Raw genomic sequence first — 5,201 nt, forward strand, 5'->3', positions numbered from 1 at the left:
CTGGAGCACGAAGTTCAAAAGTTACAAGAATTCAAAGCTGCCAGTGCTCCATCATACATAGTCGCCCAGATGAAATCTTGTCTATAAATATGGCGTGATACTCGAGCCTCTGCTGGACTCAAAATCCAAACACAACGAAGTCGGGTGGATCAAATGAAGGCCGCCCTTGCTGAGAAACAAATAACTTTGCATCAACTTAAATCTTCTATTGCGTCGAGCGAGGCCAAGATATAGTGACTTAAGGAGGAGCTCAAGGCAGACGAGGATGCTCTGGTCATCTTGGAAACGATAATGGTCGATCTAGAGCATTCACAGGTTGTGATATCCGGGAAGTTAGAACTCTTGGAACAGAAGCTAGCTAAGATAGAGGAAGAGGCCGCGAAAACATTATCCACCACCGACGAATCCTTCAATGTTGAAATGCAACGTGAACTTGAGTGAGCTTATGTAGAGGAGTTGTCTAAATTAGAACAACAAGTGCTTAGTCATAAGCTTCATGTAGAATGATTGCGATTATTATATCTACAAACTCAATTTTATTAATAAAAGACATTTCTTTGCTCATTGTACTTTTATTATGATTTATCATTCTGTTTGGAATAATTAACCATAATACTTATAGGATTTTTGGCAAACCCTCAGCCATCAATGGGTTAGATGTGCCTTTACCGATCACTATTTAAATCAGGCTAGCATGTCAATTATCTAAGTCTGTTTCACATATAACATTACGCTAAAAGAATAAACTCTCTTAGACTTAGTGCTACGATATCGAATACGTAGACTTTGCTACTTTTTATGAAAATATGCTACCTGGTAACGCATATAAGGCGTAGGCTTATCCCTACTTAGGATTCGGGATAAACTTTCCCATGCGTAAAAGACATGGATTTTTTTCGCTACGATGTTGAATACGTAGACTTGGTCGTTTTCACGAGAACGGACCACCCGGCAACATGTGTTAGATACAGACTTCTCTATTTAGGGATTAAGATAAATTCCCCCATGCGTGTAGGGCATGGATTATAGTGATGTTTAAAGATTGTGTCTTTTCTTGGTGATACGAGTTGTCGTGCGAGCACCTTTGATCGCGGAATTATCAAAGGTGGGTTGAGGAGAAATAATAAGAATACAAGAATAACTCAGATTTTGGGCGAAGGAAAATACCTCCTCTAGATTATGAGTATGTAATTTACAATCTCTCACAATCTCACTCTAGAATTGAAGAACAAGCTCTCCAAATCTCAATTACAAGTTAATCTCTCTTGATTTAACTCCCTGATTGTTTAGAAACCCTAAAACAATCCCTTATATAGGTGTACAAACGTGGATGGCAATTTGGTAAATAACCAGACCCAAAACCAACAGGAATTCGTGTGAACAGAATCCCAAATGAACCAGGAAACCCTCGATGAGTCAACTCATGACTGAGATGAGTCGACTCGACAGAAACTGGAGAAATCTCAATAACCAGCGATGAGTCGACTCATGACTGAGATGAGTCGACTCGACAGAAATTGGAGAAATCTCAATAACCAGCGATGAGTCGACTCATGACAGTCATGAGTCGACTCAACCTGATGAGTCGACTCATAACAGTCATGAGTCGACTCACAGGCTGAAAACTGGGTACTTCGATTCTTCTGCTCATCGTCTTGTTCCACGCTTCCTACTGTGTTCCCTTATACTGTTTGACACCCCCTATTCTCATGCTAGTATGAGAATCATCTATCATCAAGCTCCCATGAGGATCGCTAAGTTCCGAAGAGAAGATACACCCGTATCACTTGGGGCGAAGACGAACCCGATACTGGAGAGAAAGAATTTTATATTCTATCTCTGGGCCTTCTTTTAGGGTAAAGATGAATCCAATACTGGAGAGGAAGAATTTTATATTTTATCTCTTGCAAGAGAAACTTAGAGTGGAATTTCCGCTCTAAGAATCGAAATGATATGGAAAATCCTATCTTTTATAGGGTTGGTTACCCGATCGGAAGGCAGATTTCTCATTTATCGAGATGATGCTAGAGAGAAAGAATTTTATATTCTATCTCCTGTTACAAAAGAGATTCAAAGTGGGATCTCTACTTTGAGAATCCGGAAGGTAAAACTAGGAGTGGGGTCTCCACTCCGAGAATCGAAAAGATTTAGATAATCCTAACCTTTATAGGATTGATTACCTGATCTGAAAAATGAAATTTCTCGTTTGTCGAGACGAAACTCTGACTCTAGCCCTAACTTTTATAGGTTTGACCGAAGGGAAACAAGGTGGAGGCCTTTCTTTTATCGCAAAGGAAATCTGATTGTAGTCCTAACCGTTTGATGGTTTGACCAAGTGGGGGTTATTAAGACAACCCTAACTTTTATAGGTTTGATCGTTCAACTTGGGTGGAGACATTTTGTTTATCGAAAGGAAGTCCAATTTAAAAGTGGACCTCTCGTTTATTGAAGGAATCGAGAGGGAATTTTATCTTTGGTCCTAACTATAGGAAGGTTTGACCAAAAAACAGTGGGAGTGAAGATATAAATAACAGTGGAAATGTTGATTTGTACGAATCACTCGGTGGGGTTTTTGGTGTCAAGTGGTTAGGACTTAACATGAAGGGTGTTCACTAATTGCCATGAATCAGCAGCTTAAACTTTTGAGTATCGTGTTAGGACTTTAACATTGGGGGTGTTAAGTGCACAAACATAGTAGGAGTCTAGATGGACTCAGCTGAATTTTTTTTTGGTAGATCCATTGTCAGTTAACTTGATCAGTGAGGGACTATATGGTGGAAGATCGTGAATCACCAAGCACTCCACAGTTATATTGTTAGAATTTCATTGGGGAAGATTGACTGGATGAGATCATTAAATCTCATCTCAACGAAAGGGTGCTCGGAAAGTCACAATGGGAGAGTTTCAATCATTTTGGAAATGATTGACTAGCCACCGTAAGAGGTTCTTAATCACTTCTTAATTATGATTAAGGATGAATTATTTGATGACTGATCTTCATCTTGAATAATCAGCTGACCTCGGGTTATCCTTAAGAATACCCTGCACAGTATTCTCCAGGAACTTCCCATTAAATAGGTTATCCTGAGCGTACTAAGGATAATACTTTTTTAGGAACTTCTCATTTGTTGGCATCATGAGCTTGTCACCGTCTTGGGTGATTAAGCGATATGCACCATTTGAGTAGAGTGACTCTATCATAAACAGTCCTTTCTATTTGGGTTGAAATTTATATTTCTTCTTGGAGTTAAGTATCATTGGTCGCCGAACAGCAAAGACCAAGTCTCCTTCATTGAAGCTTCGTTGTCGGACTTTTTTTATCAAAAGCCCGGGAGATTCTGTCCTGATAAAGCTCAATTTGTTGCTGAGCTTCCAAGCGCTTTTCATCTAACATCTTGAGTTCTTCAAGGCGATTCTGATGTTGTTCCTCCGTTATCATCCCAGTTGTGAGAGCAATGCGAAGGGATGGAATTTGAATCTCTAACGGGAGGACGGCTTCGCATCCATACACGAGAGAATAAGGGTTACCCTAGTAGGCATGCAGACTGTGGTATGATAGGCCCAAAGAGCTTTGCCGAGTTTATCATCCCAGTCTCGCTTGTTAGTTCGTACGAGTTTTAACAAAATCTTTAGGATTGTCTTGTTGAATGCCTTAGCTAAACCGTTTGCAGTAGGATTGTATGTCGTTGACAAGACGTCTTCGATCCTGAACTTCTCGCAAAATTTGATGAATGCGTTGCTTACAAACTGAGGGCCGTTGTCATGCACAATCCGTCTTGGAACACCGTATCGGTAGATAATGTAGTGTTTGATAAACTTGACGATGTCACTTGTCTTCACTTCTTTGAGTGGAACTGCTTCGGCCCACTTCAAAAAATAATCGGTGATTACAAAAATAAAATGGTCACCTTTGGCTGACAGTGGGAAAATAGGACCAACGATATCCATTTTTCATGTCTCGAATGGCTATGAAGTGGCTGAAGGGTGCAGGTGCTCCAGGGGTTAGTGCATATAATTTGCGTGTATTTAACATGTGTGACACCGTCGGGCGTAGTTAACTGTGTCATTAACCATGGTTGGCCAATAATACCCCATTCTTTTGAGACGATCACAGAGCTTAGGACTGGGTTGATGTTCACCACAGGTTCCGTCGTACGCTTCTTTGAGAGCCTCTTCCGCCTCTTTGGTCGAGAGGCATCGGAGTAGCAAACCGTTATATGCGTGACGATACAGCATCTAGGTCGCCGTGTTATAATAAAATCTCGATGCTCTTCATTAGACCGAGTCTTTTTCTTTTATATCTTGTGGAAAAATACCATGCACGACGTAGTCGATAATAGGAAATCGCCAATCTCGAGGCTCGAGTTCAATTCTGACCGTGTGTGCCTCCTTGATGTCTAAGGCGTAGTCTGGTACAAAGAGTTGGTGAGTTCTGACAGTGACCTATTGTTCTGTGTCGGGAGACTGCGCCAAAGATACCGCTAATGCCGCCAGTGCATCTGTGTATGTATTCTAGAGACGTGAAATGCATTCGATGAAGAATTCTTCGAATGAACCCGCCATCTCAATGGCCGCCTTGTGGTACGATATCAGGTCTTGATTCCTGACTTTGTACTTTCCTCGAATTTGGTTGACTATCAGTTGAGAATCACCAAAAGCTCTTCGAGATCTTTGACCCCCATCTCTTTAGTGAAACTGTGCCTAATGAGAAGCACATTGTATTCGGCTACGTTGTTGGAACATGGTTCGGTGAGTGAATAGGCTCGAGGCATCACATGTTTCTCTGGGGAAACTAAAACAACTCCAACTCTTGAGGAAGTTTTAGAACATCCGGGAGCACTTACCACATTGGTTGCTCGGGAAGTGCCATCGAAGTATAGTTACCACACCTGTTGATGAGAGGTAGTGTTGACTTCATAGGTTTCATCTGGCAAATATGCATATAATTCGGCTGCATCCGTTGTAGGGTTAGCTACCAAAAGATCACAAATCGCTTGTCCCTTGACCAACTTCTGTTGTTTGAAGTGCAGATCATATTGGGACAAAAACAAGGCCCATCTTGCTAAACATCAGTTCATGGAAGCCAGTTACGTCATGAATATCCGGACTGGGTTAACGTAAGAAATGGCGTAGATTGTCTGTCCAATGAGGTAGTGCCACATCTTTTGGATGGCGAACACCAAAGTGAGGCATTCCTTCTC

This window comes from Asparagus officinalis, chromosome 7 (assembly GCF_001876935.1).
Source record: "Asparagus officinalis chromosome 7, Aspof.V1, whole genome shotgun sequence".
NCBI lineage: Eukaryota > Viridiplantae > Streptophyta > Magnoliopsida > Asparagales > Asparagaceae > Asparagus > Asparagus officinalis.